Genomic DNA, 26,821 nt, shown 5'->3' on the forward strand with positions numbered 1-26,821 from the left:
GGCGCGATCGCCAAACCAGCCGGCGGAAGCAGTGGAGGAGCGCGCAAGATCCTCTCCTCCAACGCTGCAGCGCCCCCAAGAGGAGCAAGCAGACCCGAAGGAGAGGGCCCGCATTTGGCGAGCTTGGGCCAAAAGGCCAGAGAGTTGAGGAAGCTGATGGTGCTCCCAAAGAGGTCCATCACGAACCCAATGAGGGATCTGGTGGATGAGATCGAATATCTGCAGCGAGAGTTGGAATCGTGCTGGCAGCCGGAAGTTACGGAGAGGGCGTAGAGGGCATAGAGGGCATAGAGGGCATAGAGATCACCCCCCCCCCCCCCCCCCTCAATGAACCGCTAACTCGCTGTCTGCGACGGCCTAGAAGACGCCGCCACGGATCCGGACCCAGATCTCGTAGCATAGTGTAGTTTTAATTGTAATTATACCCGACACTCAAAATGAGTATTGGGGTATATTAGATTTGTGGTAAAAGTGGATGTGTGTAACGTCCAGAAGGAATCGTTTCCGACCCCATAAAGTATATATATTCTTGATCAGCATCAATAGCCGAGTCGATTGAGCTCTGTCTGTCTGTCCGTCTGTCCGTCCGTCCGTCCGTCCGTCCGTCCGTCCGTCCGTCCGTCCGTCCGTCCCCTTCAGCGCCTAGTGCTCAAAGACTATAAGAGCTAGAGCAACGATGTTTTGGATCCAGACGTCTGTGATATGTCACTGCTACAAAAATATTTCAAAACTTCGCCCCGCCCACTTCCGCCCCCACAAAGGACGAAAATCTGTGGCATCCACATTTTTAAAGATACGATAAAACCAAAAACGCAGAATCGGTGAGGATAACCATATCTTCTACAGTGCAAAATCTGAACCAGATCGTACAATGATTATAGCCAGAATCAAGAAAACAATTTCATTCTTTCTCGCTCTGTCTCTCTCTAACACACAGGTTTCATGGTCGGTTTTGTCAATTGCAAAATATGAGTTCAAGGATCTCAGAACCTATAAGAGCCAGAGCAACCAAATTTGGTATCCACACTCCTGTGATATCGGACCTTGACCGTTTCGTGTCCAAATTTCGCCACACCCCCTTTCGCCCCCGCAAAGGACGAAAATCTGGGGCATCCACAAATCTCAGAGACTATTAAGGCTAGAGTAACCAAATTTGGTATCCGCACTTCTGTTAGACCTCACTATAAAATGTATATCTCAGAATTTCGCCCCACCCCCTTCCGCCCCCACAAAAGACGAAAATCTGTTGCACAGCGGAGGGGGATTGGTAAATAGGGGGGGTATGAAAAGGGTTTTTATACCCGATACTCAAAATGAGTATTGGGGGATATTAGATTTGTGGTAAAAGTGGATGTGTGTAACGTCCAGAAGGAATCGTTTCCGACCCCATAAAGTATATATATTCTTGATCAGCATCAAGAGCCGAGTCGATTGAGCCCTGTCTGTCCGTCCGTCCGTCCGTCCGTCCGTCCGTCCGTCCCCTTCAGCGCCTAGTGCTCAAAGACTATAAGAGCTAGAGCAACGATGTTTTGGATCCAGACTTCTGTGATATGTCACTGCTACAAAAATATTTCAAAACTTCGCCCCGCCCACTTTCGCCCCCAAAAATAACGAAAATCTGTGGCATCCACATTTTTAAAGATACGATAAAACCAAAAACGCAGAATCGGTGAGGATGACCATATCTTCTACAGTGCAAAATCTGAACCAAATAGTATAATGATTTTAGCCAGAATCAAGAAAACAATTTCATTCTTTCTCTCTCTCTAACACACAGGTTTCATGGTCGGTTTTGTCAATTGCAAAATATGAGTTCAAAGATCTCAGAACCTATAAGAGCCAGAGCAACCAAATTTGTTATCCACACTCCTGTGATATCGGACCTTGACCGTTTCGTGTCCAAATTTCGCCACACCCCCTTCCGCCCCCGAAAAGGACGAAAATCTGGGGCATCCACAAATCTCAGAGACTATTAAGGCTAGAGTAACCAAATTTGGTATTTGCACTTCTGTTAGATCTCACTATAAAACGTATATCTCAGAATTTCGCCCCACCCTTTTCCGCCGCCACAAAGGACGAAAATCTGTTGCATCCACAATATTGCACATTCGAGAAAACTAAAAACGCAGAATCATAGATAATGACCATATCTATCAGATTGCTGAATGTGGATCAGATCAGATCCTTTTTATAGCCAAAAGGAACAAATCAATTTGCACTGGCTACGCAGCCCCCGACGTCACGCTCAGACTGATTTTCTGTCTCTCTCGCACGCACTCCTTGTCGTGGCGTTTAATATTAGCGGCGTCTGCCGGAGGAGAGTCATACTGACTTAGTATCGGGTATAACTGTAGAGTTGCGGTCTCCGCAGCAACTCACAACGTTCCCCCTCGTTTTTCCTTTATACATACCTAATTTACTTATTTCGAATATCCTGTATTATATTCCTAACTTTTCTATTTATACTCCACCGTTTATATATACCTATATCTATAAATTTTTTTTCCTCCTTAGGGATTAAGCCTCCTATTTTTTTTTCATTCCACTAAAATTTTTTTTTTAGTTGCCTGCTGATTGAAGTTCAATACTTGTGTTATTTTTGGAAGTGAAACTTGGTTTGCTAGTTTTTGATTGAAGCAACATGTCTATGATGAAGTACAACGAAATATATTGAATGTTATTAGCAATGAACATGGAGTAGACTTATCATTTCCAAGGGACAGGGTGACGTAATGGGGTAGGGTAAGAATTTTAGGGATTTCCAGAACCTTCGCACCACTGGAAATCATGGAAGGGTGGGTATAGAATCGTGTGGGTCGACTTCCATCGCAAGACCTCACGCCCGCGAGAGTTTGGAACACGCCGACGAAAGCCACTAGTACTTTTCGGGTACGCCCTATGATTGTGCCATTTAATGTCCGTTATGCTCGGAATAGGCATAGTGTTGTTTTCGGAGTTCGCTCCCGGTAGAATCACGGGATTCTAAAAAATTTAAAGTTTATGTAGTAGGAGTCGAGACGCGGTCAAACGAACCCCCCCAAGTTACCGAATGAGCACGGAACCAAAGAATCCCCCCCGGCCGTGACCTCGACATCCCCTCCAATCCATCCCCTACTCACGGATAGAAATATATCGTGGAATTGTTACATAAATTTTTGGCGCCCAACGTGGGGAAGGTTTTTTTCAATGCTAGCTACTGTCTATACCCAGTTGGACGCGAGGGTGTAACGTTGTTACATAAATTTTTGGCGCCCAACGTGGGTCCCTAGCCAAAGTTATAGTGACAGTAAAAAGTATTGGTAACTTTAGCAACAAAATCAGCTATTGGCTCGTCCCACCTATTGCTCCTTTGTATTCATATGCTTAATGCTGACTTTAGTTTTTTCTAAACGGTCTGGTCATTGCTCCGATACAATTTCAGAATATTTCGGATTCTGCTTGGATCCTAATACTGGTTGTTCCTCTGAGTTTTATGGGGAAGTCGTCGAGTCTACGACGGAGGGAAGCTTAAGTGATCATCCGGAATTGAGAAAGTAGTTCCCATGTTGACGCATCCTGTCGGGCTAGTCAAACTTGTTGTCTGGAATGTGTATATATGCTGCTTGCGTATTCATACCGAACAAGCGAGATTGGTTTAGGTCGCGTCCTCCAAGCTACAGTTAATTCAGCGGATATTAGTTTCAATAGATTGAATTGTGAGGTTGATTCGGATTTGGTATTGTTACTCTTTGCGCATAGCATACGGTTGCATACAATTGCAGAATATTGCATATTTGGTTTCGGCCGGATATCAGTACTGATTGTCCCTGTACGGGTGATGGAAGCACAGAGATGGCGGTCCCAGATTTGGTCTTCACTCATACCCTTACCATTGTCGGGTATTATTCCAGCGGCAGCGGTGGCTGCATATGGTTGTCTGGAACTAGCGCGTATGCTGCTTGCGTATCCTTGCCGAATCATATGTGGACACTTAAACCAGTGCACTGATAATAAGACAATGCAAATTGGAAACCATAGCCCAAACCAAATCAATTCTTTTGTCGCTGTTCCAAAGATTCGCAACTTCTATCCCTATCTTATTATGTCACCCATTAAATGTCACCATAGGAAAAATTTGGTAGAATATAGTAAAAAACGAGGGGGAACGTTGTGAGTTGCTGCGGACACCGCAACTCTACAGTTATACCCGATACTTAGTCAGTATGGCTCTCCTCCGGCAGACGCCGCTAATATTAAACGACACGACAAAGAGTGCGTGCGAGAGAGACAGAAAATCAGTCTGAGCGTGACGTCGGGCGCTGCGTAGCCAGTGAAAATTGATTTGTTCCTTTTGGGTATCCGATCTGATCCAGATTCAGCAGTCTGATAGATATGGTCATTATCTATGATTCTGCGTTTTTAGTTTTCTCGAATCTGCAATATTGTGGATGCAACAGATTTTCGTCCTTTGTGGGGGCGGTAGGGGGTGGGGCGAAATTCTGAGATTTACGTTTTATAGTGAGATCTAACAGAAGTGCGGATACCAAATTTGGTTACTCTAGCTTTAATAGTCTCTGAGATTTGTGGATGCCCCAGATTTTCGTCCTTTGCGGGGGCGGAAGTGGGTGGGGCGAAATTCTGAGATTTACGTTTTATAGTGAGATCTAACAGAAGTGCGGATACCAAATTTGGTTACTCTAGCTTTAATAGTCTCTGAGATTTGTGGATGCCCCAGATTTTCGTCCTTTGCGGGGGCGGAAGTGGGTGTGGCGAAATTTGGACACGAAACGGTCAAGGTCCGATATCACAGGAGTGTGGATACCAAATTTGGTTGCTCTGGCTCTTATAGGTTCTGAGATCCTTGAACTCATATTTTGCAATTGGCAAAGCCGACCATGAAACCTGTGTGTTAGAGAGAGACAGAGCGAGAAAGAATGAAATTGTTTTCTTGATTCTGGCTATAATAATTATACGATCTGGTTGAGATTTTACACTCTAGAACATATCGTCGTCCTCTACGATTCTGCGTTTTTGGCTTTATCGTATCTTTAAAAATGTGGATGCCACAGATTTTCGTCCTTTGTGGGGGCGGAAGTGGGCGGGGCGAAGTTTTGAAATATTTTTGTAGCAGTGACATATCACAGATGTCTGGATCCAAAACATCGTTGCTCTAGCTCTTATAGTCTTTGAGCACTAGGCGCTGAAGGGGACGGACGGACGGACGGACGGACAGACAGACAGGGCTCAATCGACTCGGCTATTGATGCTGATCAAGAATATATATACTTTATGGGGTCGGAAACGATTCCTTCTGGACGTTACACACATCCACTTTTACCACAAATCTAATATACCCCAATACTCATTTTGAGTATCGGGTATAAAAAATAAAAAAAAAAAAACAAATTAAAAAATCTTATAAAAAATGCCGCTGCGACATAGTCCTCAGCAAAACAATCCGCTGAGTTCGGAAAACTTTTGCGGCATTTGTTGCTCCGAAATGTCCAATACTCAGCCGTGTTTTTGTACTCCGTGCAATCACGTTTTCCATAAAGCATGTCTGGAAGAATGGTTCCCTCATCACGATGATTGTCCGAACTGTAGCCGAGTATGTACGTTATCGCAAGCAAAACTAGTTGTTGGCAATTGTTCTCCAAACAAGCCGCAGCCGGAACCAACAGAATTACCCGGTCCCTCGGGAATTACTACTCCAAGTCTTGCCAAAGCTTTGGATGTCGTACAGCCCCCGGCAAATGGACATTTTCAGCCAGAGACGGGAAAGATATCCGAGGGAAATGGCAAGAATTCCCAATTGAGCCAAATTCCAACTGTAGGTTCAGTCCCGGTAGAACGAACCACTAGGCCAACTCGTTCCAAAAGAACTCGAGCACCAGCCAAAAAGCAGGTCCCGAAGTTCCCGCCAGGTCGATCTTCCGGTCCGGAAGTAGTGTGTTTGTCGGGATTGGATGCTAGCCGTAGCTCCAACCAGACTGAAGCTCCGTCAGCTAATGTCGCCACTCACTCTAGCCCTTGGGAAGCACCCAATGCACGGACAGCCCCTCTAAGCCAGGGGTTGGACTTGGATGTCCTCCAACAGATAATTGAGCGCACTGTGGCCAGAGCCATATCCACTTTGCAGATTCAGCCGCCAGCGAGTCCGCAGGAAGGGTATGCGAGGCCAAATATCCCAACACCAGTTTCATGTATAAACAGCATGACTAGCCTGCGAACGGCCAAGACGGCCAACATTATGCAAAAGTGGAATGTTCCTTTTGATGGTTCTACCGAAGGTTTAGGGGTAGAAGAATTCATTTACCGAGTCAAAACATTAACCGATAAAACCTTTGATAGCGATTTTCTCGGCCTTTGCAAACATTTGCACATCTTGCTGGTTGGCAAAGCGCGCGATTGGTATTGGAGATACCACAAGCAGGTAGATCGCATCGTTTGGACAGAATTTTGTGCAGCTCTTAGACAACAATATAAAGACTATCGTTCGGAGTTTATGAGCAAGGAATTGATTCGAGCTCGAAAGCAACACGTCGGAGAACCATTCGTCGCTTTTCACGACGCCGTGGCTGGTCTTATAGATAAATTTGGCATTAAAATGGCGGAAGAGGAATTAATAGAAATATTAAAAGCAAATTTGCTTCCCGAAACCCGTCACAAAATCTTATATCAGTCCATTAGCTCAGTTGGCCAATTGAGAAGATTAGTTCAGATGAATGAAAATCTAGTGCAGGAGTTACAGAAATCTGACAAGTCTCGGCCACCGGTCGGCCGCCGTTCGATACATAGTCTGGAGGAATCGCGCCCTGAAAGCGATCAAGAAGAGTATGAGGATATCAGCGTAGAGGCCATTCAAAGTTCGACGGCTAAGCGTTCTTGTTGGAATTGTAAGGAGCTTGGACATGTGTGGGAAAATTGTATGGCAGATAGGCGGATATTTTGTTACGGCTGTGGAGCTCCGAATGTCTATAAGCCGCAGTGCCAAACATGCATTCGTAGAGCTTCGGAAAACCGTCACAAACGAATCCAGCGTTTAAGAAAATATTATGATAATGTCAAAAATAACCGTAGACTGTTAGTTTCCGCTATTATTAATAGTCCCAAGGATATGCGCAGTTATGCCGAAGTATCCTTTCTGGGTCGAACAGAACAGGGGCTGTTAGACACCGGCGCAAGTATCAGCTGTATAGGTGCTGAAGTAGCTCAGACTGATTTTTCATCCTTTTCTGAATATAAACTAATAAAAGCCACTGCAAAAACTGCAGATGGCCAAAGTCAACAGATACTGGGGTATTAAATGTCATCATGCGTTATCGAACTATCGAGAAACCCATGAAGTTATATATAATTCCATCCCTGACACAAAATCTAATCCTAGGTCACGATTTGTGGAGATCCTTTTCGCTGGCCCCAGACATCATTGCAGCTGTCGAGATAAGCTTGAAAGACGATGAGGCAGCCGAACCAGATCCCTTACGGTATCCTTTAACTAGGCAGCAAAACCAACAACTCGAGGTAGTTACACAGTTATTTCCCAACGCGACGGAGGGACTAGGGAGTACGGCCTTGCTTAAGCATCATATCGATGTAGGTCAGGCCGCCCCCGTAAAACAACGCTTTTACCCGGTTAGCCCAGCGGTGGAAAAGTTGCTTTATGCTGAGGTAGATCGCATGCTCCAACTAGGCGTTATCGAACCGTCATCCAGTGCTTGGAGTTCGCCAATGCGACTGGTTCTCAAGCCCAACAAAGTCCGTCTGTGTCTCGATGCTCGAAGACTGAATGAAGTCACCCGTTAGGATGCCTACCCATTACCAAGTATCGATGATATTTTTGCCCGGTTGCCCAAGGCAAATATCATAACCAAGCTGGACCTAAAAGATGCATAGTGGCAGATCGAACTCTCTGAGGATTCCAAGTCACTAACTGCTTTTACGGTCCCGGGAAGGCCTTTATATCAGTTTAAGGTTATGCCTTTTGGCCTGTGTAACGCTCCATCCACTATGTGTCGTTTGATGGATGAGATCATTCCCCCGGATTTGCGTTACTGCGTCTTTGGATACTTGGACGATCTCTGCATCGTATCAGCAGATTACTCTTCCCATCTAGCCGTGCTGGTACGACTCGCTGAACAGTTCAGAAAAGCCAACCTGACTCTGAATATTAAGAAGAGTCAGTTCTGTGTCACCAGCGTAAATTATCTTGGATACGTCATCAGTAATGGAGGTATTTGCACTGATCCCTCCAAAGTAGCTTGTATAGTGAACTGGCCACCGCCAAGGAATCTAAGACAGGTTCGCGCCTTTCTTGGGGTCTGTGGCTGGTACCGGAGATTCATCCAGAATTTCTCTGAGCTATCCTGTCCTATCACCGAGCTTCTTTCCAACAAAAAGAAATTTATTTGGACCCCGGAAGCACAAGTCGCAATGGACTCTTTAAAAACCGTGTTGACTTCTGCTCCAGTGCTCGAAAACCCAGACTTCGAACAGAAATTTTTCCTCCACTGTGATGCTAGTGATTTTGGTATAGGAGCCGTGCTCGTGCAATTGGTGGATCTGCAGGAAAAGCCAATAGCGTTTATGTCGAAAAAACTAAGTCATGCGCAACGTAACTATAGCGTTACGGAGCGCGAGTGCTTGGCCGTTATTCTGGCCATCGAAAAGTTCCGTTGCTATCTGGAACTGCAGGAATTCGAAGGGGTTACTGATCATTCCAGTTTGTTGTGGCTAATGCGCCAGAAAAAGGTGTCGGGGAGGTTAGCTCGATGGATTTTTAGATTGCAGCAATTTAAATTCTCGATATCGCACCGAAAAGGAAAAGATCACATTGTGATCTGAAGTATCCGCAGTAGTGATGAGTCCTGTGATAGATCTCGAATCCGATGCCTTTCAGGATGCGAGCTACCAACAGTTAAAAGAACAGTATCAGAACAATTCCTCTCAACTGCCCGATCTGAAGATTATCGACCAATTTCTGTACATTCGAACCGAACACGCAGATGGAAAGGCGGAGCAAGACAGTCGAACTTGGAAGTTATGGGTTCCCGAGCGATTGAAGACCGACGTTCTTAAACAAGCTCATGAAAATCCTACTTCAGCGCATGCCGGCATGCAAAAGACCATAGAAAAAGTTCGAAGAAGTCTGTTTTGGCCCGGCTTAGCTAAAGATGTTCGAGAGTATATTCGTAGTTGTGAGGTGTGCAAAGCATGCAAAGCTCCTAATTATACTCTGCGGCCACCCATGGGAAACCACATACCAACTTGTCGACCATTTCAACGATTATACATAGATCTGCTTGGACCTTATCCACGCAGCAAAAATGGACATGTTGGTTTGCTAATTGTTTTAGATCACTACAGTAAATACCATTGGCTACACCCCCTGAAGAAATTTACTTCCGTAGTAATCCAAGAATTTCTGCTAAAGCATATCTTTCATGCATATGGGGTGCTTGAAACTATTGTTACCGACAATGGAAAACAATTCAAAGCTACAGAATTCAACGCATTCTTGACATATGTACACGGCACTATACTCTCCCCAAAGTAATGCGGCGGAACGAGTAAATCGTTCATTGTTAGCTGCCGTGCGAGCATATCTGCAGCAGGATCAGACATACTGGGATCAGCATCTCTCAAGTATGTCTTGTTCGCTGCGATCGTCACTACATCAGTCCTTAGGTTGTTCACCATATCGAGCCCTGTTTGGCTTAGATATGCTCACTCATGGGACGGATTATAAGCTTCTGAAGGACTTGCTGGAAGAACCCGTTGTCCCGGTAGCTAGGTCAGACAATTTAGCTCTAATTCGAAAAGATATACAGGGCAATATTAAGAAAGCGTATGAGCGCAACGTTGCTCAATACAATTTACGAGCCAAGCCTGTGTCGTTCCGAGAAGGTCAGGAAGTATTTCACCGAAATTTTTCCTTGAGCAAATTCACGCAAAATTTTAATGCCAAATTGGCTCCTAAATTTCTGAAATGTCGGGTGCGGAAAAAACTGGGTAATTGTGTCTACCTCCTGGAAAATCTGCAGGGCCGAGAAATAGGAACCTTTCATGCGAAAGACATTCGATCCTGATTCCCGCTAATATTCCGTCTAACGGTGGCATATTATCGGGTGGTGTAACGGTTGCGGTTGGACAATACCGATTCAAAATAGGTTATCGCTATGGTGCTCGGATATCGCATGCAATAACCTTGGGCCAATTATCGCTGCAGGGCATAGTATAGTTGGGGATGGTGCAAGCAAGCTCGAGGTAGGGAACAGCTGAGCTGAGCTACCGTAAGTGCTGTGCAGCGCATCGCAACGGAGCTTTCGAAGCCGAGCTTTAAGATCGGTAAGCTCTTATTTAAGCAGTGCAAAAGCACCAGAACGTTCTCTTTCGAAAATTTGAATCTGTGCAGCCGGTGGCTATCTCCGCGTCGGTAGCAAATATATAACTAAATCGACCACGTGTAAGCCCAAAAGAAAAGAAAAGTAACCCAAATAAGTGCCACAAAGACAAACCGAAAAGAAATAAAACGGAACGGGCCCTGGCCCCGAGCGGTAGCCACCCGGCTCTCCCAAAGTTCTGCCCCACCCACACCAAACTCCCACACCAAAAAACTTAATCATAAAGTAACAGACTACAACAAAAAAAAAAAAAAAAAAAAAAAAAAAAACGAGGTGGAACGTTGTGAGTTGCTACGGACACCGCAACTCTACAGTTATACCCGATACTAAGTCAGTATGGCTCTCCTGCGGCAGACGCCGCTAATATTGAACCACACGACAAAGAGTGCGTGCGAGAGAGACAGAAAATGATCCGATCTGATCCAGATTCAGCAATCTGATAGATATGGTCATTATCTATGATTCTGCGTTTTTAGTTTTCTCGAATGTGCAATATTGTGGATGCAACAGATTTTCGTCCTTTGTGTGGGCGGAAGGGGGTGGGGCGAAATTCTGAGATAAACGTTTTGTAGTGAGATCTAACAGAAGTGCGGATACCAAATTTGGTTACTCTAGCGTTAATAGTCTCTGAGATTTGTGGATGCCCCAGATTTTCGTTCTTTGCGGGGGCGGAAGGGGGTGTGGCGAAATTTGGACACGAAACGGTCAAGGTCCGATATCACAGGAGTGTGGATACCAAATTTGGTTGCTCTGGCTTTTATAGGTTCTGAGATCCTTGAACTCATATTTCGCAATTGGCAAAACCGACTATGAAACATGTGTGTTAGAGAGAGACAGAGCGAGAAAGAATGAAATTGTTTTCTTGATTCTGGCTATAATAATTATACGATCTGGTTGAGATTACACACTCTAGAACATATAGTCATCCTCTACGATTCTGCGTTTTTGGTTTTATCGTATCTTTAAAAATGTGGATGCCACAGATTTTCGTCCTTTGTGGGGGCGGAAGTGGGCGGGGCAAAGTTTTGAAATATTTTTGTAGCAGTGACATATCACAGATGTCTGGATCCAAAACATCGTTGCTCTAGCTCTTATAGTCTTTGAGCACTAGGCGCTGAAGGGGACGGACGGACGGACGGACGAACGGACGGACAGACGGACAGACAGACAGGGCTCAATCGACTCGGCTATTGATGCTGATCAAGAATATATATACTTTATGGGGTCGGAAACGATTCCTTCTGGACGTTACACACATCCAATTTTACCACAAATCTCATATACCCCAATACTCATTTTGAGTATCGGGTATAAAAATTAGCTTAAAGTTTTGTGTAAATACTTCTGCAGCATTAAAAATGTGTGTAAATAATTTTGACAACTGATAAGCATCACTTAATTTGCTTATCCTTATTCGCACAAACAGTTATCTTTTCCAATTCTTCTCTCATTCAATTTCTAGTAGATCAATCTTTTTGGCCTAAAAGTTTTTTATACCCGATACTCAAAATGAGTATTGGGGTATATTAGATTTGTGGTAAAAGTCGATGTCCACAAATCTCAGAGACTATTAAGGCTAGAGTAACCAAATTTGGTATCCGCACTTCTGTTAGATCTCACTATAAAACGTATATCTCAGAATTTCGCCCCACCCCCTTCCGCCCCCACAAAGGACGAAAATCTGTTGCATCCACAATATTGCAGATTCGAGAAAACTAAAAACGCAGAATCATAGATAATGACTGTATCTATCAGAGTGCTGAATCTGGATCAGATCGGATCCTTTTTGTAGCCAAAAGCAAGAAATCAATTTGCAGTGGCCACGTAGAAGCAATTAATTAGAAAAAAAAGGGAAATAGAGTCCCTGGTGCAGGTGGCTCCTCTGTTGGCATAACCTCCATTCTCGTGCCCAGTCCCATGGCCGGGGCCTCCTCTCCTGCCAATACCATACCAGGTGCATGGCTCAAATTCGGGCTGTGTCGTCAGTTGCTTTTTGACTGCCACTCGAAGCAGACGTGTTTTTCAAGCGGTCCGCTATACCGTCGTTCGAGTAAAGTAAAAAGTGATTTTTCCAAGTGGAAAATATATTAAAATTGCCGCGAGATCACGCGCTGTTCGCCAGTGCAATCGCGTGTTAATTTGGTGAAAAAACAGAGCAGCTATTTGCAAATTAATATTTGTAAAATAAACGCTAAAAACAGCCACGTGCGGAACCTTAGTTCGTCAACAAGTGCGAATAGTTCGACAACAAGTCGGAATAGTTCGTCAGCACGTTCGAGTTCGAAGCTTTGGTTCGAAGCTTTGGCTTGAGTTCGGAGCTTTTTGGTTGGTGTCCCCGCTAAAACTTTCGGTTTTAGTCTCCGCTAGAACTTGCGGTTCGTGTCTCCGCCGAGACTTCTGGTTCGCGTCTCCACTAGTGCCGTTTAGTGTCGAGTCACGCCAATAGAGGGAGCCATAACTAGCCGAGTATGGAAGTGGATACGGAGGCCGACGCCAGCGACACTAGCCTGGCTAGTGTAGGGGCGAGCTCGTCGTCGAGCGTTCCCGCCCGCAGGCGGGGTCGGCCGAAGTCCTCAGCCGCCAAAAAGGGAGCCAAAAAGATCGGGCTTGGGATTGGGATAGCCGGAGAGCTGCCGATCCCTGCCGAGAGATCGCCGCCACCATCGCTCCCCTTTGAGGAGGCTCCAGGCACCTCTGGCGCCGCCGCTGCCGCTGCCACCACCGCTGCCAGTACCTCTGCCGCCGCTGCTACCATCGCTGCCACCACCGCTGCTGCCACCGCTGCCACCACCGCTGCCGCTGCCACCACCGCTGCCGCTGCCACATGCCCGGCAACTGGCATTGTCGCGGCAGGCTACTCGGCCATCATTGCGGAAATGTCTGCGATCAGGATGGCGGTGAACGAGGCTGTGCTGAAGGGGCTGATGCCGACAGAGGCTTCCATAGGAATCCTCGTCGCTACCAACCGGTACGACGAGTTGGTCATGGCCCTGGCTGGAGAAAAGGTGAGCCTGGAGGAGAGGGCAAGGATGCCGCCTCCACCGAGACCCGCTGCTGCTGCCCACACGGGCACCACCGCCGTCACAACCGCTGCGTATGCGACAGCCTTCCCAGGCCTGCCCGCACCGAGCGCCGTCGCTGCACCGATCCCAAGGCCTAGGGATACCTGGTCTGCTCTAATAAGGAGCAAGAACCCGGAGGAGACCAGCAAGGAGCTTGTGGAGCGTGTAAAGAAGACCGTGGTGCCGGCACTTGGAGTCCGCGTTCACGAGGTTCGCGAGCTGAAGAGCGGAGGAGCGATTATTCGCACCCCTTCAGTGAGCGAACTGAGGAAGGTAGTGGCCAGCAGCAAATTCGCCGAAGCAGGACTGGTGGTCAAGAAGAGGCCGGAGACCAAGCCTCAGGTCGTGGTGTATGACGTGGACACGTCGATCACACCTGAAGAGTTCATGGAGGAGCTCTTCGCGAAGAACCTGGAGGAGACCATGACCGCCGCGGAATTTAAAAAGTCGGTTCACCTGGGCAGTAAACCCTGGTCGGTCACCGACGGCGCCACGATCAACGTGACGCTAGAGGTCGACACGAAGGCACAGGAGGCGTTGCACGAATGCGTGTACATAAAGTGGTTCAGATGCCGCTGCCGCTCCTTGGTCCGAACATACGCCTGCCACAGATGTGCAGGCTTTGACCACAAGGTGTCGCAATGTCGCCTTAAGGAGAACGTGTGCCACCGGTGTGGACAGAACGGCCACAACGTTGCACGGTGTCCCAACCCCGTGGACTGCCGCAACTGCCGCTTCAAGGGGTACCCTGCAGCACATTCCATGCTGTCAGCGGCGTGCCCGATCTACGCAGCGGTACTGGCGAGGGTGCAAGCTAGACATTAATGTTTAGCTTCATCCAAGCTAATTGTGGCCGTGGCCGAGCGGCTGTGATGGAACTCGGAGCCATCATGCGCAGCTCTGGCCGTCAGTTCGCACTGGTCCAGGAGCCGTACGTCGATGGAGCAGGGCGGATTACCGGCCTTCCTTCTGGAATGCGAGTATTCCAGGACCGCCGAGGAAAAGCTGCTATCATCGTCGACGAACCGGACGCCATCTGCATGCCAATGGAGACCCTTACCACGGATTTTGGAGTATGCGTCAGAGTTACGGGAAGATTCGGCTCAATCTTCCTATGCTCCGTGTACTGCCAATTCGACACCGACTTGGCGCCGTACCTCAGGTACTTAGATGCGGTGCTGCTGCTGGGCAGCCGCACTCCTGTCATCTTTGGGCTCGACGCGAACGCAGTATCCCCAGCGTGGTTTAGCAAGCTCTCCGGACACAATCGGGGGCAAGCTAACTATGCACGGGGTGAGCTGCTGTCTGAGTGGATAACCGAGATGAGAGCCGGCGTGCTCAATGAAGCCAGTCGGGTGTTTACATTCGATAACCGTAGAGGCCAAAGCGATATCGATGTGACAATCGTCAACCAAGCTGCGACTATGTGGGCCACATACGATTGGGAAGTGAAGGAATGGGACACCAGCGATCACAACATGATCCATGTTGTGGTGACGACTGACCCGAACGACGCAGTTGAGCCCATTGCTCCTGTGCCGTCCTGGAAGCTTTCCAATGCGCGCTGGCGATTGTTCGAGGAGGAAGTGGTAAGGGAGACAGCCGAATTACCGGAAGACACCGCCGAATCGCCGTTGGACAACCAAGTGTCTGCACTGCGCTCTGTAGTGCACAGTGTGTGCGACAGAGTGCTGGGACGCAGCACACCGAGAGCCGCGAGAAAAGTAGTTTGGTGGACTGCCGAACTACACTCCAAACGCCGAGAGGTCAGGAGACTGAGGCGAAGGCTCCAGGACGCTCGTCGGCACGAGACCGACGCAGCAGAGGAACTTGTGCTCGCGTTAAGGATCTCCTCAGCGCAGTACAAGAAGCTCATCCTGAGATCGAAGGAAGACAACTGGCGACGCTTCGTGGGAGAGAACAGAGATGATCCATGGGGGCACGTCTACAGGATTTGCCGAGGCCGCAAAAAGAGCACGGAGATTGGATGCCTTCGAACGGATGGTAGGCTGGTCGCAACATGGCACGACTGTGCGGGTGTGCTCCTTCGCAACTTCTTTCCTGTTGCGGAGTCGAATGCACACATTGCCATCCCGATCGAGGCTCCACCGGCCCTCGAAGCTTTCGAGGTTGATGCATGCGTCGCCAGGTTGAAGAGCAGACGCTCTCCCGGCATGGACGGCATCACAGGTGCCATTTGCAAGGCATTGTGGCGTGCCATCCCTCAGCACATGACAGCGATGTATTCCCGCTGCCTGGAGACAGGGTATTTCCCAACGGAATGGAAGCATCCTAGGGTGGTTCCACTTCTGAAGGGACCCGATAAGGACCGGACCGATCCAACCTCATATCGGGGTATCTGTCTGTTGCCAGTGCTGGGCAAAGTGCTTGAGGGCATCATGGTGAATCGTCTGAAGGACACCATTCCGGATGGCTGCAGATGGCAATTTGGCTTTCGCCAAGGACGTTGTGTGGAGGATGCTTGGAAACACGTCGTGAGTACTGTTTCGGCCAGCCGGTCGAAATACGTGCTCGGAGTCTTCGTGGACTTCAAGGGAGCCTTCGACAACGTCGAGTGGAATGCTGCACTACGCCGCCTCCTTGAGCTGGGATGCCGAGAAGCAAGCTTGTGGCGAAGTTTCTTCTCCGGCCGGAGTGCGAGCATCGTCAGTAGGCATGGAGTAGCCACTGTTCCGGTGACACGAGGTTGCCCGCAGGGGTCCATAAGTGGTCCATTTATATGGAACATCTTAATGGACGTGTTGCTCCAGCGCTTAGAGCCCCTTGGTGCGCTCAGCGCGTATGCTGACGACTTGCTCCTCCTCATCGAAGGGAATGCCCGATCAGAGCTCGAACAAAAAGGAGGTGAGTTAATGTCCATCGTAGGCGCTTAGGGAGTTGAAGTCGGCGTTGCCGTTTCAACTAGCAAGACGGCGATCATGCTGCTCAAAGGCATACTTAGACGGCCGCCAGTGGTACGGTTTGCTGGAGCAAGCCTGCCATATAAGCGCAAGTATCGGTACCTGGGCATCACGGTCGGCGAGCGGTTGAGTTTTCTCCCGCACATCACGGGCTTGCGTGATAAGCTGACCGGAGTCGTAGGGGCATTGTCGCGCGTACTGCGGGTTGACTGGGGACTCAGTCCCCGCGCAAAGCGGACAATATATGCCGGACTCATGGTGCCCTGCGCACTATTTGGTGCCTCGGTTTGGTCTGTCGTGACGACGACGCAAGTGGTTGCCAGGAGGCATCTGCTTGCGTGCCAAAGGATCATCCTGATTGGATGCCTACCGGTATGCCGAACAGTGTCCACCATGGCGCTGCAAGTACTAGCTGGAGCCCCCCCGTTTGATCTGGTTGCCAGACGCCTGGCAATCAGCTTCAAACTAAAGCGTGACTACCCGCTGGAGGAGAGCGATTGGCTGTACGGCGAAGATTTGGCAAATCTTAGCTGGAAGCAGAAGATGGCGCGACTAGACGAAGGCCTGTTGTGCGAGTGGCAACGCAGATGGGATGTTGGTGACTCCCCAGGTCGGGTGACGCACCGCTTCATCCCGAACGCAGGCTTCGTTTACAGCGAACGAAGGTTTGGCTTCACGCTGCGCGCTGGGTTCCTGCTGACGGGCCACGGATCGCTCAATGCATTTTTGCATGGAAGAAGCCTTAGCGACACGCCAGCATGTCTATGCGGCGCAGAACGCGAGGATTGGCAGCACTTCCTATGTGCTTGTCCCCTCTATGCAGACTTGCGAGACCTCGATGGACTTGGAGTGCAGTACACGGATGGCGACTGGACCTTCTCCGATGTGACGGCTTCTCAGGAGAGAATGCGGACTCTCGACGGGTTCGCCGGACTGGCGTTCTCCAGGCGACAGCAGCTGCTGAACGCGCAAGCGGCGCACGGGCTGGGTGGATTCCCTATCCAGGCCGGTCGGGGCTAAAAGGGAGGATCGAGCTGAGTCCTTAAGATCGGTACCACGGGTTGTGCAGTTCCAAGGCTGCACATTGAGGTCGGCCCCCTAGTGGGAGTATCGTGGTGGCTGTGGTTGATACCCAAACGTTACGCGGGGAGAGCCGCTAGGCTCCTCGTGGAGTTGCGCTCTCAACCGGGTGCCGAGACCCATAGATCGGAAGACGTGTTAGATACACCTCGCCCCTCACCAAGGGGGATTGTATGCCCGACCAGGATACTTTCAATTGGTACCGGAAGAGTCGCTATGTACATAGCTATAGCTTCTCTTTACGGGCGCTAACTGGCGCATCGTACCAGGTTCCTGCGTATGTAGCGGTGGTGCGTGATGGCGTGATATATGTATATATATCGCACTAATCGAGGCTAAGCTGCAAATAAACATTAGACGCCGTGGTTGAAATCCCTCCCTGAGGAACCGCCACGTAAAATAAAGCTGAGAGATCAGATTCATTCTGTGTCGTCTTTGAGCTGCTCTGTCTGCCCAAGAACAAACGAGGGGGAACGTTGTGAGTTTCTGCGGACACCGCAACTCTACAGTTATACCCGATACTAAGTCAGTATGGCTCTCCTCCGGCAGACGCCGCTAATATTAAACGAAACGACAAAGAGTGCGTGCGAGAGAGACAGAAAATCAGTCTGAGCGTGACGTCGGGCGCTGCGTAGCCACTGAAAATTGATTTGTTCCTTTTGGCTATACAAATTATCTGATCTGATCCAGATTCAGCAGTCTGATAGATATCGTCGTTATCTATGATTCTGCGTTTTTAGTTTTCCCGAATCTGCAATATTGTGGATGCAACAGATTTTCGTCCTTTGTGGGGGCGGAAGGGGGTGGGGCGAAATTCTGAGATATAAGTTTTATAGTGAGATCTAACAGAAGTGCGGATACCAAATTTGGTTACTCTAGCCTTAATAGTCTCTGAGATTTGTGGATGCCCCAGATTTTCGTCCTTTGAGGGGGCGGAAGGGGGTGTGGCGAAGTTTTGAAATATTTTTGTAGCAGTGACATATCACAGAAGTCTGGATCCAAAACATCGTTGCTCTAGCTCTTATAGTCTTTGAGCACTAGGCGCTGAAGGGGACGGACGGACGGACGGACGGACGGACGGACAGACGGACAGACAGACAGGGCTCAATCGACTCGGCTATTGATGCTGATCAAGAATATATATACTTTATGGGGTTGGAAACTATTCCTTCTGGACGTTACACACATCCATTTTCACCACAAATCTAATATACCCCAATACTCATTTTGAGTATCGGGTATAAAAATCTCCTCAACCCAGAAAAAAAAAATCCATAAATTTATAATGTTTAATTAAATTTCGTTTTGGCTCACCATTGCTGATCGCTGGTATGACCCCCGCTGCTTTTGAAAATTTTTTTGATTTTTATTATTTTTTTTCCTTTATACATACCTAATTTACTTATTTCGAATATCCTATATTATATTCCTATCTTTTCTATTTATACTCCACCGTTTATATATACCTATATCTATACATTTTTTTTCCTCCTTAGGGATTAAGCCTCCTATTTTTTTTTCATTCCACTAAAATTTTTTTTTTAGTTGCCTGCTGATTGTAGTTCAATACTTGTGTTATTTTTGGAAGTGAAACTTGGTTTGCTAGTTTTTGATTGAAGCAACATGTCTATGATGAAGTACAACGAAATATATTGAATGTTATTAGCAATGAACATGGAGTAGACTTATCATTTCCAAGGGACAGGGTGACGTAATGGGGTAGGCTAAGAATTTTAGGGATTTCCAGAACCTTCGCACCACTGGAAATCATGGAAGGGTGGGTATAGAAACGTGTGGGTCGACTTCCATCGCAAGACCTCACGCCCGCGAGAGTTTGGAACACGCCGACGAAAGCCACTAGTACTTTTCGGGTACGCCCTATGATTGTGCCATTTAATGTCCGTTATGCTCGGAATAGGCATAGTGTTGTTTTCGGAGTTCGCTCCCGGTAGAGTCACGGGATTCTAAAAAATTTAAAGTTTATGTAGTAGGAGTCGAGACGCGGTCAAACAAACCCCCCCAAGTTACCGAATGAGCACGGAACCAAAGAATCCCCCCGGCCGTGACCTCGACATCCCCTCCAATCCATCCCCTACTCACGGATAGAAATATATCGTGGAATTGTTACAACTAAGAGCCCCGAGATTCCGGTCAGCGGATGGAGGGAGGTGGCCAAGAAGACGAAGGCAGCCAAGAAGCCGGCTAGGAAACCTCACCGCCCGGACGCCGTGGTCGTCGAGGCGAAAGGAAAAACCTACAGCGAGGTGCTGGCCCTGGTTACCCGGAGAGAAGACGGTCAGCTTCAGGACCTGAGTACGAGCGTCAACAAGGTCCGCCGTACCGCAAATGGTAACCTGCCCTTGAGCTAAACAGAGGCGATAAAGAAAGCGCAACAATGATTAAGGAGAGCCTCGAATCGGTACTGGATGGAGTAGCGGAGGTACGAGCCCTTTCCGAAGACACGAGGACGAGGGTGCTAGCGATCAGCGACCTGGACCCGCTAGTAACCGCGGAGGACCTTGTCAAGGCCTTAGCGGAACAATTTGCCATCAAAGCCGACTCGGTGAATGTTAGAAGCCTACGCCCATCATACCGGGACACCCAGACTGCCGTAATTGGACTGCCGAGCAAGGATGCTCAAGTGGTCCTCGGCAAGGGCAAGGTCAAGGTGGGATGGACGGTATGTAAGATCAAGGAGAAGGACTCGCAGCCTAGGTTCTACAAGTGCTTGGAGATTGGGCACATTGCGCCAAACTGTTACAACTAAGAGCCCCGAGATTCCGGTCAGCGGATGGAGGGAGGTGGCCAAGAAGACGAGGGCAGCCAAGAAGCCGGCTAGGAAACCTCACCGCCCGGACGCCGTGGTCGTCGAGGCGAAAGGAAAAACCTACAGCGAGGTGCTGGCCCTGGTTACCCGGAGAGAAGACGGTCAGCTTCAGGACCTGAGTACGAGCGTCAACAAGGTCCGCCGTACCGCAAATGGTAACCTGCTCCTTGAGCTAAACAGAGGCGATAAAGAAACCGCAACAATGATTAAGGAGAGCCTCGAATCGGTACTGGATGGAGTAGCGGAGGTACGAGCCCTTTCCGAAGACACGAGGACGAGGGTGCTAGCGATCAGCGACCTGGACCCGCTAGTAACCGCGGAGGACCTTGTCAAGGCCTTAGCGGAACAATTTGCCATCAAAGCCGACTCGGTGAATGTGAGAAGCCTACGCCCATCATACCGGGACACCCAGACTGCCGTAATTGGACTGCCGAGCAAGGATGCTCAAGTGGTCCTCGGCAAGTGCAAGGTCAAGGTGGGATGGACGGTATGTAAGATCAAGGAGCTACAAGTGCTTGGAGATTGGGCACATTGCGCCAAACTGTTACAACTAAGAGCCCCGAGATTCCGGTCAGCGGATGGAGGGAGGTGGCCAAGAAGACGAGGGCAGCCAAGAAGCCGGCTAGGAAACCTCACCGCCCGGACGCCGTGGTCGTCGAGGCGAAAGGAAAAACCTACAGCGAGGTGCTGGCCCTGGTTACCCGGAGAGAAGACGGTCAGCTTCAGGACCTGAGTAGGAGCGTCAACAAGGTCCGCCGTACCGCAAATGGTAACCTGCTCCTTGAGCTAAACAGAGGCGATAAAGAAAGCGCAACAATGATTAAGGAGAGCCTCGAATCGGTACTGGATGGAGTAGCGGAGGTACGAGCCCTTTCCGAAGACACGAGGACGAGGGTGCTAGCGATCAGCGACCTGGACCCGCTAGTAACCGCGGAGGACCTTGTCAAGGCCTTAGCGGAACAATTTGCCATCAAAGCCGACTCGGTGAATGTGAGAAGCCTACGCCCATCATACCGGGACACCCAGACTGCCGTAATTGGACTGCCGAGCAAGGATGCTCAAGTGGTCCTCGGCAAGTGCAAGGTCAAGGTGGGATGGACGGTATGTAAGATCAAGGAGAAGGACTCGCAGCCTAGGTGCTACAAGTGCTTGGAGATTGGGCACATTGCGCCAAACTGCCATAGTGCGGTGGACCGAACTGGGTGCTGCATTCGCTGCGGCGTCAATGGGCACAAGATAGCAGACTGTCCAAACAAGGCAACCTGCTTCGTCTGCGCCGGGAGAGGCCGAGAGGACAGAGGCCATCAATCGGGAAGCCGGCAGTGTCCCTTCTCAAAGCTAGGAGAGGTAGCCGGAACAAGAGGATGGAAGTGATCCAGCTCAATCTGAATCACTGTAGGGCCGCACAGGACCTGCTCCTGCAGACGGTGAGAGAACTCAAATCGGACCTGGCTATACTCAGCGAGCCGTACAAATCAGGTGACATCGAATCCTGAGCGACCGACAGAACAGGGAAGGCATCCCTGTGGGCATGTGGAGGCGATCCCTGCAAACTCAGCAATGTGCTGGCAGGAGACGGATTTGTGCGCGCGAGAGCTGGCAACCTATGGGTATACAGCTGCTACCTAGCGCCCAGTCTACCCCTCGAGTCCTTCGCCCGAATCATTGAGGAACTAGCTGAAGACGGAAGAAACCGTGGGGCAGTCCTAATCGCCGGGGACTTCAACGCGTGGGCACACGAGTGGGGCTGTCAAGTCACCAACGCAAGAGGCCGAATCCTGCTAGAAACTTGCTGAACGAGGGCTCCCAGAAATCCTTCTTGCGGGGGTAGCGCTGGGTCAATCATTGACCTAACGTTCGCTAGCCCTTCGCAGCTGCGCAATGCAGGGGGGCGAATAGGAGGCGTGTACACCGGTAGCGACCACGAAGCCATTTGCACCATTGGCGAACGCCCCAGACCCAGCAGATCAAGCGCGAGGAGCAAAGCCTACATCGTGGACACGCTCAACACCAGCGCTCTGGCTAGTAGCCTCGAGACGTGGGAGGCCCTCGGGGACACAAGTGCCAACGAATCGGCCAACCAGCTCGCCTTGCGAATGGAGGAGGCCTGTGACAGGAGCATGAGACAGCGGAAGCCATTCATGCGGCAACACGAGCCAATCGTGTGGTGGAACGCCGACATCGACAGGCTCCGCACAACGTGTCTAAGGGCCAGACGAGCTATGCAGAGAGCGCGACGCACGACTCGGTTCGTCACATCGCATGAGGAGTATAGGACCGCCAGGAAGGCACTGAAGCATGCAATTCGGAGCAGCAAGCGGGAATGCTTTCTCCAGCTCTGCGACACAGCGGAACAAGACCCCTGGGGCAGGGCTTACAACATCGTTATGAAGAAGCGGCTAAGTGCCGGGAGCAAGGCGCCAACGGACCCCAGCACCCTCGAGGACATAGTGCACACCCTGTTCCCCAGCGAGCAACAGAGGCGTCCAGGCCCCTTAGAAAGCATCGAAAGGATCACGGAAGCGGAGATCCTGGAAGCCGGTAGGAGCCTGCCCAGCAAAAAAGCCCCAGGCCCGGATGCAGTCCCAAATAGGGCTTTAAAACTGGCATTGGCACTACAGCCATCCGCCTTCGCCGAGGTCTTCGATAAGTGTCTGCTAGAAGGGACCTTCCCCGATAGGTGGAAGATTCAAAAGCTACTGCTGCTCAACAAGCCAGGGAAACCACCAGGCGAGCCTTCCTCGTACAGACCAATTTGTCTCCTGGACAACGCGGGGAAGGTATGCGAAAAGCTCATTGCACGTAGGCTCAGCCGTGCCATTGAAGATGCCGGCGGCTTGTCGCCCAACCAGTATGGCTTCCGGAAAGGCAGATCAACCCTGGATGCCATTGGCATAGTCACCAACATAGCGGAGAATGCAATAAGTGGGACTCGCTGGAGAGCGGGCCAAAAGCAGTACTGCCTGCTGGTTACCATGGATATAAAAAACGCTTTCAACTCTGCGGACTGGGGTAAAACGATGGAAGCCCTACGGAGGCTACGGATCCCGGAATACCTCCTGAGAATAGTGAACAGCTACCTCAGTGAGAGGGTGTTGCTGTACGAGACAAGCGAAGGGATAAGATCATATAGAGTGACTGCTGGAGTCCCGCAGGGGTCGGTGCTGGGGCCGCTCCTGTGGAATACGATGTACGATGGAGTTCTGCGACTGAGCCTTCCCGAGGGCAAGACGGTCGTCGGGTTTGCCGATGACGTCGCCATCGTAGTGGTAGCCAAGGACCTTGAAGCAGTTGAAACAGCTGCAAACGGGGCAATCCGTGCCGTGGAGACGTGGCTCGCCATAGCGGGATTACAGCTGGCGGCCCACAAGACCGAGGCTGTTCTGATTAACATCAGGAAGAAGGTGGAGACGGCCCGAGTGTCGGTCGGCGGACACGACATTACTTCGCAAAGGGCTCTTAAATACCTAGGAGTAATGCTGGACCCTAGGCTTTCATTTAGAGAGCACTTGGAGTACGCCAACACAAAGGCCGCACAGACTTGCCGAGCACTCTCGCGAATCCTGCTCAACACCAGGGGGCCAAAACAAGCAAGGAGAAAGCTGATCACCAGCGTCGTCTCCTCTCAGCTCCTGTATGCTGCCGCAGTGTGGTCCAAAGCGACGAAGGTGCCGAGCTATATGCGAGGTGTCGAAGCAACGCACCGCTTATGTGCCATCAGGATCGCCTGCGCGTTTAGAACCATATCTGACGACGCAGCACTGGTCATCGCGGGACTAGTCCCAATAGCAGAGCAAGCGAGGGAAAGGGCCGAGGTGTACGAGCTATCTCGCAGGGACACCCACAATCCTCCCACCGGAGTCGAGAGAGAATCACCCAGGCACGAGACCGTCAGGAGGTGGCAGATGAAGTGGGATTCCTCGACTAAAGGACGCTGGACCCACCAGCTGATTCCGGATATCAAGCTGTGGTTGGAGAGGAAGCACGGACAGGTGGACTTCCACCTCAATCAGATGCTGAGCGGCCACGGATGCTTCAGATCGTACCTGAAGCGGTTTGGACACGAAACGGAGGACTGGTGCCATCATGTGGTCGAGGTATCGTGGAGGACGCTCACCACGTCTTCTTTGAATGCCACCGTTTCGAGTACGAGAGGCGCCAGCTAGAGGATGAGCTAGCCACCAGCATTAGCGTCGGAGGGATCGTGCCGCTCATGGTAGCGAATCCCAAGGCGTGGGATGCCACCACTAGGTTCGCCGCCACTATAATGCGGGAACTACGGAGAGCGGAGAGGGAAAGGAAAGTGTCGGAGGAGTAAGGAGGAACGGCTGTGCGAAGCAATGCTTTGCGGCCGTACCGCATAGCTACGCCCCATTACCCCACCAACAAACCACAGTCCCAAACCCCCACAACTAGTTGCTAACCCTATATAAGAACTAGTATTAAAGCATAATAAAAGTAATAGAATACAAAAAAAACACAACTGGCGAGGCACACACTCATTGTGAATGACAACGCCCCTGGTACGTGATTTCATTTCCGCTTCTGCCTTTTGTGCACTGCTCGTAACTTGAGTTACCTCCCTCTTACCCTCGGCTGGAACTTCCATCCCCTCGTCGACACTGTTGCCCCTGCCTCCTGGCCCTGGCACCCCACAATTAATATGCCAGTGCATAAAAAGACAATGCTGCGACTAAATGTGACTAACTGTAAGTGGCCTGTGCTATGGGCTGGCCATTTGAGCACTCTGTAAATCTGGCTCTGTTTGCCGGGGATGCGTGTTTGCCATGGCTCCGCCCAGCAGCGAGGGGAGATTCGAGACTTCTGAGCAGGTCATAGCAATTAATCATTGCCCCTTGATAGCCGCTTCATAACCTGTTCCTATCAGTCCATTTCCGACCAAAATAATGTATTCCATCTACTGTTCTACTCTGTTGTACTCCAAAGATTTATTTCGTTATAATATCATGAAAATTAATTCCAAAATTCCAAACATTATTTATTGTTTAAACCCCCAAAGAACACGTACACGTACATATGGAGGAGCGTGCAGATGCGTTTTTTTCCGACAGCCAAAGGTTAAATTCATTAGCAGAGCTCGATAGATCTTTGCAGAGATGGCCAAACTAGTTTGCCACAAACTATCTCGAAATCTGACGGCATTCAACAATGTAAATTTAATTAATGAACAACAAGATACATAGCATGGTATAGGGTATTTAACAAGAGCATCATAATTACAGGAAAGATGATTAGCAAATGACAAAAACCCCCTCGAAATCCAACTCCAAGAGAAGATTTCAAAGTCAAGGCCAAAAAGATGTGGTGAAAACCAGTTATGATAGTTTTTGGCTGTGTGTTCCCCCTGCCCTGGAGGAGACAATGGTTTAATTGCGATGCGCCTAATCATATCTGATCACGATGACAAAAAACCGGGCCAAGAAAAGACAATAACGGAAGCCATTTGCCATGCAAATGTTAAGCAAAAGAGCCAGCAAGAGCCGGGGAACTTGCATTTACATACACGAGAGATCGAAAAATAAACGATAAAAAATAAATAAATAGCAGCAAATTAACCAGCAAGTTTTTGTTTAATGTTTGACTTGGTGTGGGCCATGAATTTGGCTATTAACTTTGTTCGGAGCAGAACCCAGCCGATTAGCTGCTTGCCAAATAGCACCTAATTCTTGGCCCTCAGCCGCTTATTTTGTTTGTTACTTATGTCTATGTCACTCATTTGTTTGTTAAAGCTTTGCGCGTGCTTGCCCTGCTAAACGCTCTCTGCCAGCTCGCTCTTCGCTATCTCCACTTTGCGTCTGCCTACCGACGTCAGCCGAGCGAAGCTGCGCTTAGCGATCGGAGCGGCAATGTAAAGGGCAGGCAAGCCACACTTGCAATTTGGATGTCACGCATTAAAGAACATATCGTAATTTTATTTCTGCGCCGAGTTTTATTTAATTCGAAATAATAAGTCGGCCGATTGGGATAAAAAACATTATCTCCACATAAAATTTGGTTACCCCGACGTGATCTATGAGTTGCAGTGTCAATTAATAATCATTCGCGATCGACATTCGTTAGCCCTAGCAAATTTTCGGCGGTTAAGCACAATTCGGTGCTAAAACACACTTACATACACCTACATACACGCATTGCTGGCTATTAATTTCTCTGTCGCGACAATTCGGTCAGTGCATGCGGTAGGCAGTGCAGCGAACTCACTAATACACACAAGCGGAGTACAAAGCGGAATCGGACAGCTCGCACAGCCGCACAGCTAAAGGCATTAGCTGTAATCCCTTTGCTTTCGGTTCCCACGTTTATACGTATACAGGGTGTCTTTTTCGGTCGTGCTGAGTGACTCTTTTAAAACCTCAACATGGCAGCACCTGAGCCTACCAATGTCGCGAAAGCAGCAATGCCGAGTGATGTAGATTTCTACAAGCACAAGGCCGAGTCCATCGCGCGCCAACTAAAGGCCATGGATCGCTTTCTCACCAAGGAAGAGCTTGCCGAGTTAGATGAGGCAGAACTTCAAGCTCGCTTAGA

General features: G+C 49.4%; 1 pseudogene; it reads left to right on the forward strand.

The window, feature by feature from the left end:
- The window catches only part of LOC117193874, a 35,687-nt pseudogene that overhangs the window by 347 nt on the left and 8,519 nt on the right, over positions 1 to 26,821 (forward strand).

This window comes from Drosophila miranda, assembly GCF_003369915.1.
Source record: "Drosophila miranda strain MSH22 chromosome Y unlocalized genomic scaffold, D.miranda_PacBio2.1 Contig_Y2_pilon, whole genome shotgun sequence".
NCBI lineage: Eukaryota > Metazoa > Arthropoda > Insecta > Diptera > Drosophilidae > Drosophila > Drosophila miranda.